The 14,310-nt window shown below is 35.2% G+C and overlaps 1 protein-coding gene and 1 long non-coding RNA gene across 4 annotated transcripts in view; one reads left to right on the top strand and one right to left on the bottom strand.

Annotated features, from left to right (window-relative positions):
* Positions 1-14,310, top strand: part of NTRK2 (neurotrophic receptor tyrosine kinase 2) — a 143,744-nt gene that overhangs the window by 63,652 nt on the left and 65,782 nt on the right. The window lies entirely within an intron of this gene.
* LOC140325955 (uncharacterized) lies at positions 701-13,519 on the bottom strand. Its single transcript, XR_011919759.1, has 3 exons — positions 13,025-13,519; positions 12,893-12,928; positions 701-837 (listed from the first exon to the last, which is right to left on the bottom strand). It is a non-coding gene; the product is annotated as an uncharacterized lncRNA (long non-coding RNA).

Genomic DNA, 14,310 nt, shown 5'->3' with positions numbered 1-14,310 from the left:
CAGATTTAATAAAGCTCTGCAAGGATGGAGAGGATACACTTTTATCAGTGACCCTGGGTGATCCAGCAAACCTGAAATAGATCTGGTGCAGGATTCAAAACATTTGCTAGAAAATAGCAAATGACTTTGAAGAAATCTATTCCAGGTTTGCTGGATCACCCAGCTTCACTTATAAAAGTGTATCCTCTCCAGCCATGGGGAGCTTTTTTAAATCAGGCCCAAATGTTTGTTTCTGCATCTACTTTTGATAAGAGCAGTAAATGATTTTCCAGAATGTATTAATATTGTTTGGGGACAGTTATTTCATTAGTTTGTTTAGAACCTAAAATTAGGCATAACTGTACAATAATAATGTTTATGCATTGTATTTTCTTTTCAGATGAATTGGTATCTATATAGTAATTTTATATATCATGGGGACATTTTAAGTTGAAATGGTCACAAAGTATTATTTTCCATTCTCCAGCTAAAGAATGATTTCTGTGATACATTGCATTTGTACTGAATTTTTTTTATATTCCACAATCCTGACAGGATCACAGGACATTGTTACCCATTGATACCCTTAAGCTATCTTGGCAGCTGAATCCATTTTCAATGTCAGTGAGGTCTTCCCTTGCAGTAATAGTATGAACAAAATCACACAGACATGAACAAAATGTTACACATCAGGCATATTCATTGTAATTTATTTGACTACTTCGGCATTCCATTTTATTCAGCATACTGTATCATTCTAAATGCTGCCATCACTTTGAAGTGTGATGCCATCGGTCATAAGCACCAGATAACTGCTGGTTGGGGGTTGGGGGGATGCCAAGATCAGAAGCAGGATACCTAAAAAAAACAGCATTGTGAGACATCCTGAGATCATGTCAAGTAAAAAATAATGCAAGCCAGGCATTTAGAACTGGAGCACAGTACTGAAATGGCAGAACACAGATGTTATTTAAAGGCAAGAGGTGGAACCATGGACATTGATCCAAGAAAGGCATGGATCCAAAAAATGATTCTACCTTTCCTTGTGTTCACTTGTACACAAGGGTTTGACAGCTGGTAGCTTTCAGCTTGTTTGGAGTCAACCTTATGTCAGCTTGACATATACATTATTATTTTACAAGGATTAGCTGTGAAATGTGCGAAATCACAGAATCACATGTAATATTGTGTAAAATTCTCATTCATATATACATGTAAACCTATATATATATATATATATATATATATATATATACATAGAGAGAGAGAGAGAGATAATTTACTATTAATAATATTATTAAACAGGATTTACATAGCACCATTATATTACGGAGTGATACAGGAGGAGAAGACCCTGCCTTGAAGAGCTTACAATCTAGTAGGTGGGGGAATTTACACACAATAGGATGGAGATATGTAATGGTGGGAAGTAGTGATGGTTTCAAAAGACAGAAGAAGATGGGTAGGCAAGTTTGAAAAAATGGGTTTTGAGAGCTCTTTTAAATGAGCAGGAAGTAGGAGTTGGGGCAGCTCTAGAAAAGTCTTGTATCAGTGTGTGTGATGAGGTTATTAGTGAAGAAGTCAGTAGTAGGTCATTGGAGGAGCGGAGAGAGCAGCTGGGGGAGTATTTTTTTTACCTGGTCCGAAATGTAAGTGGGACATGAACTGTGTAGGGATTTGAAGGCAAAGCACAGGAGCTATGTATAAATATATATATATATATATATATATATATATATATATATATATATATATATACATACAGATCTTCATGTGAAGAATCAAATGTTTGACCCCCAAAGAGTGTAATATTCATATTGTGTTATCAAAACCTATAATTTTTTTATAGCTCATACTTTTTTCAAAGGTTAAAGCTGAACTCTGGGCACACAACTTTTTATTTTAGTATATTCATCAATAGCCCCAAAGGATTTAAAGCTTTACCCCAACTCACAAGTTCGGAAGATGTACTAAAAGGAAGTTTGAGGAAGATTGACTCATGGTTTAGGTTAAGACAATAACTTCAGTGTGCACCTGTGCCTAGATTATGGCCTTTAAAGCATTTACATATTGGTGATAAACAGTGCAAAATACATTATATTAAATCCTCACTGATCACTGTAGCTGTGGAGTAATTCATCCTCAAAGATCACATGGTTATGCCCCATCAGTTGCTGTGTCATGTGTCAATCACATATCCTTTATGGTTGTAGATACTGTTCCAAATTCTGTTATTTTGTTTGCATTTCAATATTTCTATTTATCACACATATTTATTGATTTTTGTATGTGTTTAATTTATCAAACATTTGTGTTTTGTATATTTTCTATAAATTTGTCTATTTTGGTTTTTAATGTTTTAAATTTTCTACTCTCTGTGGCTTGCTTATTCATTTTTTTGTTTTTTCATTATTTTTGCTATTTTTACATTTATTTTCATATATTATTTTTATTTATGTTGTTTTTATTTTTGTCTTCTCAACTATTTATTTTGTATTTCTTTTAGGTTTTGTTTTGTTTCATTCGGTCCCCTTGGAAGGGTAGGTGGCATAAGCAAGAGGCAGAAAGGGTCAAGTAGAACGCTGGCATAGTACAGCCTGGGAATGGATTACCTTATCTATGTCCTTTATTGTTACGAAACATAATCTGTCTCTGACTTGCCTCTCTTGACTTGAGGTAGTATCTGGCGGACTGTTCATGTACAGAATATGTACATAAACTACAACAAATAATAAAACTAACCCCACATGTGCCTTGATTGTTTACTAAAACTTCCATGTAACAAAGTAACCCCAAAGTAGACTAACATTTCAGATAGCAATGATATCCAAAGTTAACTATTACTGTTTTGTTTTTGTAAACAAATATAAGACTAAGCTTTTTATTAAATTATTTATTTTTATGTCTTGTAATAAAAATGTATTTTAACATTGTGAGAGAAAAATACCAGAGAAAGTAAAAAAATAACTGTTGTATAGAGTAAAATAAAGCTATGTTTTTTTGTTCTTTGAATATGGTCTCTGATACAATTTCTGTTAGTACTAAAGTAAATTGAACAGAGATAATAGAGGCAGATACTTTATATACAGAAAACCTCAAACCCAAAAAAATATAGTAAAAAATATGTAACATTATTATTATTATATGTTGACAGACAAAACTATATTGACAGACAACTTAGTAAACTTTATAATAGCACAACCTTTATTCTCAATACTAGATATTAGTGTGTGTGTGTGTGTGTGTGTAATACACTGTCAAATTAATTTTGCCTATTTATTTATAGTACATTCAATACATTTATCCATGCAGCACAGACAACTGTGTAGCCTTGCCAACAGCTAACAGGAACATACTGTATTACAAATGTATTTAAAACCTAACAATACATTTTTCTTCTTTGATCCTTTCTGGCCTGTAAAAAATACTACTTAAAATATTTTGTTATATTTATTTAATGAGCGCAAAGAAATTCCTATTGATTGTCTTGGAAATTTTAACAGCTGATACCATCTTGGGCTCTTTAAGTGACGTGATCAGTTACAAGTAGAGATAGGATAACCATGTAAAAATAAAACTACTCTTAGGCTATCTACACATGTGCAATAATTGTCGTTGGAAAGGATCTTTGATGATGCTTTCCAACCACTAACAACTGCATGATGCATGAATGAGAGCTGCACATACAGCACCGTTCTGCTCTATAGAGAGGGAAGGGGGAGAACGACTGAGCGGCACCCTGCTCAGGACGGTTCTCGGGAAGATGGACAACAAGTCCTGTACACACGCAAGATTCTCGTCTGATATCATCCCTGAGCCGAATATAGAACGAGAACCATTTCATGTACCTAGCCCAAGAACTAGTAAGCTGTAAAACATTACAGTCTTTGTTATTTAATTTGAATGATAAATGAATGTAAAATAACAATTAAGTGTACTTAAAACCAACTATAGTAAGATATTGAATTTGATTTGATATCAACCACCTGCATTCTTTTGTACAGGGTCAAGATTGGATGTCAATCAAGCAAGTTGTGTAGTTAGTCAGATTGAAAAAAGCAATAGGTCAATTAATATCATCCACTAGCAAAATAAACATACTAGAAACCTACAGATTCCAGATAGAATCATTTATGGCTTAGTTTATCCAGAGTAAGTAAAAAAAAATCTTTTACAAAACAAGGTTTAAATTACTTGCACAGGGGGAAAAAATCCCTTCCTGATCCCATGAAGCAATCAGATGTTCCCTGCATCAACAGTCCCTAGTGTCAATCCTTTTGAACTGTATTACCCAGTTACATTCTAAGCTTCTAGCTTTTCAAAACCCTAAGCAATTTATCAAATGTGCAAAAAGTATTTTTTAGGGAGCTTATTCCACAATGATATTGTTAAATTACCAACAGGGGACTTGCTGGCAGGAAGAGAAAACAGAGCAGGAGATGAGGTCATCTATCTTCTCCTTTATGTCACAGGCAAAACTTCCATCCAATCCGCTGGCCAATCAGAAAATAGCCTCTTGACCAGCCCTGGCTATTTAGCTAGCTCACACACTGCACTAAGCATTTGTGCAACAAGTCTCCACTAGTGCTGAGCCCCTAGTTCTGTTGAGCTGTCTCCTTTGTTTCCTGTGTTCCCTGTACCCGCAGTGGCCCGTGTCACTGGTGTTTGTCTCCTGGATCCCTGGCAATTGACCCCTGGCGTGCGACCTGACCTCTCTTGCTTGCTGCCTGCCTCGACCCCGCCTTTCCTCAACTATCCTTCTGCTTTGTAATTTGGTACCTTGTTTTGCCCACTTTGGTGTGCCCAGGGACCACAACCAGGCAGTAACCAGCGGCGCAACATCCTCACCATCAGAGGGTCTGGAGAAGACCTGGTTACTGCTTTGACTCTGCGCCTTGGCCCTTCTCAGGGCTCTCACCACCTCTGCGCAAGCCATAGCACCCCCTAGGGGTCCTGTCTCTCTGTGCATGACACTTTTTTGTCCAATCACAGGTTAGGGACATGTATAATGCCCAGTTGTGTTTTTTAACTACAATAAAGAAAAGTCAGGTCTCCAAGCTGCTTATGTGCCAATCTCTAGAATGGATGGTCAGAAGTATAATTCCCTGGCAAATAAAACAACCTTCAGGTATGTACTTTATTGTTTAGCTGTCTGTGATTAGTTCAGCTTGTCTGTGCCATGTTTCATAGGCTAGCCCTTTTATGGTACACACATTACAATGGTATATTTTTTAAGTAGTCGGTACTATAATTACTATTTTCATTTAAGTTCAATGGATAGCAGGCTTTGAATGAAGTTACTGCTACTTCTTCATTTCACTGTATATCTAACAAATAATGTTACTGCAAGATTTTTGTTTTTGCTTCAAATCAAAGGTGAGAAGAGTTTAATGACAGAGTATTTCCATTTGCATCATTATGTCTGTCAGTAAATAGAGATTAAAATCTTCAGGAGAGGTTAGATAAAGAGCAAAAAGAAAGATAATTACAGAGCCTCCCTTATTTTCACACAGCTGTCCAAGATATTTATCTGTGTCTGTCATTTCAAGTCACTTCCATGTAAATGCTTTGTCAGATTTATTAATTTATTTATTTTGCCTTTCCTCTGCTGATGTTTTTCTTTAACCATTTCAGTGTGTTTATGTTTTACATGTTTTGGTGATTTGTTTGGATAATGGACCAGTTATCTTAGCACACAAGTTGCCTTACACAAATAGCTATTAATACCTTTAAAGCCCCATCTCAGACATTATTTTAGTTTTAAATAAACATGAGAAGTATGAATACTTTTGCAAGTTAAAGAAAAACATCATCAGAGTAAAGGAAAATAAATAAATAGTTCTTGAGTCAATGCTTTCAGCATCAAAAACAAGAAAAAGTAAAGCAGTTCCCCTAAATGTTCATAATCTCTGAACTGTTACTAACTTACCCCAATTTCCTTTCTTTTTGAACTATGGCTTCTCTAAAATTGACCGTGAATTCCAACAACCTAACACGTAAGGCAGACCTCTCCCTCTCTTTAAATCACCTACAATATACGGTAGTGGAAAACATACTTATTATTAATAAATTTATTTTTTTTTAACTTACTGTTGTCCCTCATTGCTTGCTGTGATGTAACTCTCCTTCCAGGTGGTCTTTCTAAGACTAGAATTTTTTCTCTTAAGACTTATTCTAATTTCCCTAACCCTTGACCCCAATACTAAGCTTTTTATTACTTAATTAACCTTACCAAGTACCTGAGACAACAGTACTTTATTCTACTAAAGCCCCTTGTTTTGGGCTTTGAGTGGTGTTAAGATACATGACATATGTCTCACAGAAATTTCTCAACTGGCTAAATAGTTATATATTAAAATCTTTTTCATAATTTTTTACCCTTGTCATTTAGACATGCAAAGTTAACTATTGGACTCAATTCAAAATGTCCAACAGTTGATGCAAAATGTGGACTGTGATCTACTTAACACTAATCAAGTATTATTTTCACACAAAATAATAAACCTGTGAGCTTGAATGTCTCTTCTAGCTACTAAGCAATCTTTGCTGATTGGCAGGGGTGCTTTTCATTGCTAGAAAGTCCTTGGCACCCTGTGCTTAAGGGCTCTGGGTACAGAGTTAGGTTGAGAAAAGACATGAGTCATTTGGTTCAACCAGTAAAAAATGAAAATCAATGATACCCTCTCAGTCTGGCACAGCATCATAGCTTATTTTGGTGGATAGGATGCTCCAAGTCCTTGCTCCAGATTTGTAATCATTAACCAGTGTGGTGTTTTATTCAAAGATGTGCTCTACTCTTAAGGTGCGTACACACTTCCAATTTTTATCGTTCCAATCGAACGACGAACGATCGATTGGGCAAAAAATCGTTGGTAAAAAAGTAACCAACGACGCCGACGAACGAGGAAAGTCGCTGGAAACGAACGACCGGACCGACGGATCGGATTGGACGACGATCGTTGAACATCGTTCGTGTGTACGGTCGTTCGTTGATCGTCCATGTTCAGAGCATGCGTGATGAACGAACGTCCGTTCACTTTCCTGTCGTGCACATAGTTCCTCTATCGCTTAAACGATCGTATCTATTGTGTGTACAATATCTATGAACGATCGTGTCGTTAACTCTATGTGCAGGATCGGTGCTATACGATCGTTCATATATATCGTGCATGAACGTTCGTCGTTCGTTTTCCAACGATAATAATTGGAAGTGTGTATGTAGCTTTATTTAGAGTGCTTGGAGTGGCCCAAATTAAACACGAGGTGGCAAGCAAATTACATAATCCAAAAACTATAGGCCTTTTGGTACATTTTCAGGAAACTGGTCAAAAAGAGAGATATGGATATAAAGTGGCCTTTTGGGATTCATGTTGTGGGGCTTTAGTAACAGTAAAAAAAAACTCTTGTCTTGATTGATTAAAATAAACCCAATAAAAAGTTGAAACTTTGTAGCATTAGGATCTTTACCAACAAATGCCTCAGGAAAAATCAGCTGTAATTACACCTTTGTTGGAGCAATAAGGAACAAATTAAACTAGCATATTTGAATCAGAGTAGGAGCTAGGACCCTCGGACCTTGGATCTGTAGCAGCTTCTGGCCTTTTTACTGATAATATGTGTAAAACAAGCTGTGATTTAGTTTCATTAGTTTTTATGTCTAGTATTTACAGGTTCTCAAAACTTCCATTTATTTCCATTTCAAAATATGCCTAAACTATACAGTATGTAAGACCCAAACTTATCTTTTAGTTATGAATAGCAAAGGCAAACTAAGGTATTTTTTGCTCATCTTATTGTGTAGATTTTTCACTTTTACTCCTCCAAAAAGACAAACATCCCCATGTCAAGGTTTTCAAAACCTTACCTCTAGCTAAAGATTGTGGATTACCTCGCAGTGATAATGGTCACCAGGAAAAATAGGTGTTTTTCCCTAGCAAGGACATATGCAACAATAAAAATGTTACAGACGTTGACCCTTCTTGACTTAATCGAAATCTATGAAAAATGTTTGGGGTAAATATAAAATATTTTTTTATATATATGCAATATTTCCAAATGTATGATCCAGTTCTGCAAATAGCAGTTATCGTTACATTTCATAAATGAACTGTGTTTTGTATATTGTGCAATATATATAACCATATACTCTTATAGTCCTTTTAACACAGGATTCCCAAAGTCAATGACAATATACAAGTAGAAGGAAGAATGCTCTGCTTGCATTTAGAATTTCTTTGCTTTGTTATTAGGAAGTTGGACTTGATTTCCATGACTTCTGGGCTTAGGCCTGGTAAACATTTTGCATCCTTTCCAACTGAACTGCACTCAATACACATTGAACTATTCTTGCTAAACAGGTAGAAAGCATCTGGAAAGGGGCTAGGTCAGAAAATAAATTTGTCAGGTCCTTACTTTCTTATTCAGAAAGGCAAATAGATGAGGGTTTTTTTTATGACAGGTAATAACTGAGAACATGTAGTGAAGCAGGGCTTAGAAAGGAATGACTTTTGCAGGTGTAAAGTAGCAGACATGTTCATTTTAGGATGTCATTTAGCTCTTGGCAAATACAGCATATTTTTAAAGTAAACTCATCATTTTATAATGACTCATAGGTACTAGCTTATACTTATAAGATTTTATTGAATCCAGGTGTTGATGTAATAGGTAAATAAGCATACAAATATATTGAAACTCTCTTACGCAGTAATTCATTTATAATATATATTTGATATGGGACTATTTAGTTTCAACTTTATTATTATTATGCAGTATTTATATAGTGCCGACATATTACACAGCACTGTACACAAGTCCACAGTCACATCACTAGCTGTCCCTCAAAGAGGCTCACAATCTAATGTCCCTACCATAGTCATATGTCTTTATTAAAGTCTAATTTTAGTTTTAGAGGGAAGCCAATTAACCTAACTGCATGTTTGTGGAATATGGGAGGAAACCGGAGTACCCGGAGAAAACCCATGCAAACAGGAGGAGAACCTGCATATTCCATGCAGATAGTGCCCTGACCAAGATTCAAACCCGGGACCCAGTGATGCATAGGCCAGAGTGCTAAGCACTGAGCCACCGGTATTGGTAACTGGTATTAATATTGTTATTATATTAATGAGGAACGAAAGGTGTTGCTTTTGACAATGTAACCTCGCAACCAAAGTGCTTTAAGAAATATTGGAAACTGAAATTGTTTAAAACAAGGGATTGACGTGATTTTTCAATGAACAATCTAATTTGCCTGAACTATAGCTGAATAACAGACTATTTGCTACTGCACAGAGATGGATTAGGGCAGAATGGGGCCCTAGGCAGCAGCTTTGACCTTCCATCAATTTGATTGACATTGATAAGTATTGCAATAGGCACAAAGAAGCCTCTCTGTTTGCATTGTTTATACTGGCATGGTCATCCCCATCAGGCATTAATTGTAAACAAATGCATTCTCTATTGTGAAGTGACAGACAGGTGCACAGCTTCTGTGATATTTTCCTTGTATATGTTAGGAGCAGAAGGGTTGTTGTTGGGCCCTTAGACAATCATTGGATCATGGGCTTCTGCCTAGGCTTGCCTTGTGAAAGACCCAGCTCTGCTACAGCAACCATCAAAAGCAATGGCTGATATTAAAAAGAAGTTGACTAATTTTCCTGACTACAGTATTACAAATATTATCAATAACATCTACATAAAAAAAACATATGTAAAATCATCAACTATAAATAGTACATTAAAGTGTATTATTTCCTTAAAAAATAAAGGGAAATTGATAATAATTGATAATTGATAAATTGATAAAAGTGCAAATATGATGCCCAAATCCAGATTAAACTATTGGGAAATGGGTAAAGTGGAATTAAAGTGCCACTTTGAACTTCTGAGACTCAGGAAGGTGGTAGGTTATTGCATCTAGGGATAGGCAATGTCCCTTCTGCAATATCTGCTCTTAATTGCCAGTCCGACGCCAGGAAAAAAGGAACCCAATCCCAATCAAGATGGCCAAAGATCATCTTTGAGAAGTAGAGAAGAGGGAAGATGGTGGCACCCTATGATAGAACAGAATTGGTGAGTAGTCACAGGTTTAGTTCTGTTTTAAGTTCTTTAAGGTTTTTCTGACCCCAGTGGGGAAATTTATCTTTACTTGCTTTTTGGACAACAGGGTGTAACAGGGGCAGAAAGTGATCTCCAGTGGGGCAACAGCAAAAACATTTAGTAGGGAAAGGAAACCTTGTTTTGAAAAGGGAGGGTTTGTATTGGTCTCACTACTTTTCCAGTCACCTTCTTTACATCACAATGTTTCCCTGATGTAATAAAAATTAAATTAGAATAGAAATCTCAACAAAATAACTCAACCAAAATTTTAAGTTTTTCCCAAATTTTTAATAAAAAATATGGCTGAAGTATGGCTTTAGATACTTGATTGGTTGTAATAGATTGCTACCCTTTTCTTGCTTTGCTCTAACTTTTATACATAAAAATTATAAACCCTGTAGTTAGTTTTCTAGAATGAATGAAGTTTGTCTCTCCCACTTTCTGTAAACTGCATCTTCTGTAAGATTTGGGAGGCATATGTCCCAGGAGACATAGTTTTACAGCAGCTGGAGAGGTGAAGGTCACTATATTAGGATCAAGTCATATACTCTAATAATTAAGTCTGCATTTGTTAAGTGGTAAAACAATCCTTTATCATTAGTGTAGATTTTAGAAAAATTGATTTAGGGTCACTGAAACGCAATTTACTACTTTTAACCCACCCAGCTTATGATGTTACAGTTATGGACATCACTAAGGGGTCTATTTAAAAAGCAGGAGAATCTGACCTTCACTAGAACATTCTCTGGTAGAAAGTCCTCCAGGTCCATGTGTAGTTGATTCTCCACCAAGGAATATTTTAATGAATATTTTGTTTTTTTTAATGTAAAGGTCCTTTTACATTTCTATGTGCAGGGGTCCAATCTAGAGTTTGCAGTGGGGTAACACCTTTAAATAGCCCAAAGCTGGTACTGAATAACTGACAATTTTAGTGACACGGTGGCTCAGTGGTTAGCACCTTGGCTTTTGCAGCACTAGGTCCTAGGGCTCTATCTGCATGGAGTTTGCAGGTTTTCCCTGTGTATGTGTGGGTTTCCTCTGGGTATTCCGGTTTGCCCCCACATGCCAAAATCATGAAGTTAGGTTTATTGGCCTCCCCCCAAATTGACCTTAGATATTATGAAAGACACATGACTCTCTTAGGAACATTAGATTGTGAGCTCCTTTGAGTGACAGTGATATGGACTTTGTACTGCGCTGCATATGTCAGCACTATATAAATACTGTGTAATATTAATAATGTCATATTCACTGCTTTATAAATAGATCCCTAAGTAATGTTTTGTAATTTGAAGATTACTATTGTTTAACAATGACAACATATTTGGTGAACATTTGCAATACAAAAACTTCAGTACATGATTGGGTATATCACAAAGCTTGCTAGTTACTTACTATGCTAGGTGAAGATTCTTTACTGTTTTAGTATATTTACCACATAGTGTCAATTATTTACCGGGCTTAAATGTAGATTTTATGAAGTTTAAAAGCCAAAATTAAATTAAATTAAATAATAATTTAAAAAAAAACAAAATTCATTGAAATAAAATATACTATTTCTCTACTATTAGCCTTGCAATGATGAAGGGCACCAGTATACCTAAACGGAAAAAACATATAGTTATACAAAGTTGGATTCAATAGATAGAATCAATGGATAGATTATGTCCAAAAATAAGTTAGGAAGAATGATGCATAAATACATTTTAAATTTATATTGTTTTGACAACATTTGTGCTTTAACAAATTCCAGGCTTTATTTTCTTCCTGTACCATTAACATTATGCACTGTTTCACTGGAATGTAACAATTCATCTCAGCTTATTTATGGTAGTCTTTTGTTATTAAGAATAAAGTTTACAGGGGATTTCTGTTTACTTGTTTTACATATATGTGTTCAAGGAATCAGAACTGTTGAAAAGTTTAGGGTGTAATGCATGGAGACAACAAGGAAGGGTTGGTCAAAAGTGGTAGTGAACAACATACGAGCATTCTCGTACAAAGCATTCTTCTTTGCTGTGCGATTAATGGGTATTTGTATGTTTAGCCGCATGCCCTTCACAATGTTAGAAAGGGAGAATAAGGTACTGGGGTGGTGTGCTTTTTTAAAAAGCAACAATGCAGATTTAGAACACATATCTTACTTTGTTAATTAAGGAAACCTACTTCATAAAAGACTGCATGGTAGGTCACACCAAGGAGCTTTTAATGTTAGCCAGTAATGCAGATCACTACATCCTTTTAGGTAAATGTACATAAAAAGAAACTAGCACCTTGCTACCATCCTGAATGTCGAAGAAAACTGACTGATTATCACAAACACATTAGTGTCACATGAGTCCCAACAATGTACAGGGACTCTTTGTGCTTAACATAAGATGGTATATAACCTATTCACCTTTAACCTTGAGGTCACAGATCACTCAGTGCCCCATGTTTTAAGATATATCAGTTTCTCCCTTCTGCCCATTATATGCTTTCTCAATAAGGTAAGAATAAGCAGCCCTTTAATTATCTGACATAAAATTTGAACTTGGCAAGTAGGCAATATCCTTAAACAATTTTGCTATGTTTGTTGTTTAAAAGCGTAATGATAGGTTAACCTACTCATCAACCTACAAACTTTTTGGTCTACAAAAATACAAAACGTTGTGTATACAATACAGACGAACATCAAAAAAATCTTTACCAGTCATGAAGATAAACAGTATTATAAAGGCAATACAACAAATATTACAAGTAATTACCCCACTAAACAGATAAATCTTCTAGGCAAATATGCTGAGAACTATGTTGTTCTCCTATTTATACTCACAATGTGTTTCTTGGACCATGCCACTTGTTCAGGAGCCTTTTAATAAGGATAAGCAAAGTAAGTACAATTTGTAACAAGGGTAACAAGGACATTATAATTATCAATCTTCTTTTCTAAAAGATGTGCACTTACATATGTCCCACAGTTTAATAATTCAGTGCTGACTTGACTAAAGTAAGCACATAGTCTGTTGTATTCATCATATTGCACTGAAGAACTTCTGGAAAGAGAAGGAATACCTTTGAACATCCACTAGATGCTTACAGTATAAAGGTTAAAAGGATATATTTAATATTTATTTTTATTTATTTTATTTTTTTATTTTAATAATTTTTTTAATTTTTATTTTTATTTATTTTTTATTTTATATATAAAATTATTTTTATTTTTTTTATTATTAAAATATAATTACATGATTATCGTCTGGAGATATTTCGCATAAATATTATATAACTATTTGCACAAATGTTTTTTGGACTTGATGTCCTATCTTGCTCAACATTTTTAATGATTTTTCTTGGATCTTAGTGGACTCGTAAAAAAGTAGCTAAGGCAGATAAAATATACATATCATCTGAGGAAATCAATACATACACCAAAGACATTGAAATCATAAGGTACTAATCCTTACCTTTATAAATGATATAAAACATTGAAGCAAACTGATCCTTTTAAACCAAAGTCAGAGCTACTGGATGGGGAATTAATTTATGATGCAAATCCACAAAAATGTCTTTCTCCATATAATATATATATATATATAATATCATATATAATAAACTACCCATTAATAAATTGTAAGAAATGTTTTCTCAGAATGTTAATCCAATTATTCAAACAGAATTTTCAAAAACTGATCAATTGCATTCTCCATTATCATGTGATAGCCATTAACAGTTGGCCTGCTGCTGGATAATATACAAAAACACCTAATGATGCATTCCTGTTTCATGAGCCCTTGAATGTATTATCAGACTTATCAACTCTCATTTATGTGGACATTGTTTGGTAAACCAAGCCCTAAAATCAAAGCCAGAGTACAGGTAAGTTCAGTAAACCCAGAAACATATCATCAGCTTGCAGATCAATTCCTGTGCACATCATGATTCCTACTGACAAAAGGTTGCCTATTGTTATATATATCGTATATATCATCGTATATAATATATCGTATATATTATCTTGTTAATACCCCTTGTCACTTGATCCATCATTCTATTTAGTCTTTCCTTACAGTACAGTTACAAGACTAAAGCACACGGCAGATTTTTATCGCCCGATAATCAGCATCGGCCAAATATTGGGCGAAAATCTGCCGTGTGTACAGTCGGTGTCGTCCATCGTCCGAACGACCGTCCTGCCGGATCCACGGACGATGGACGACAACCGATCCTAATGAAAGGGAAGGGGGAGAGCGC

The sequence above is a fragment of the Pyxicephalus adspersus genome, chromosome 3 (assembly GCF_032062135.1).
Source record: "Pyxicephalus adspersus chromosome 3, UCB_Pads_2.0, whole genome shotgun sequence".
In the NCBI taxonomy this organism is placed as follows: Eukaryota; Metazoa; Chordata; class Amphibia; order Anura; family Pyxicephalidae; genus Pyxicephalus; species Pyxicephalus adspersus.
Note: the sequence above shows the minus strand (reverse complement) of the source record. Positions and strands in the feature narration are given on the sequence as shown.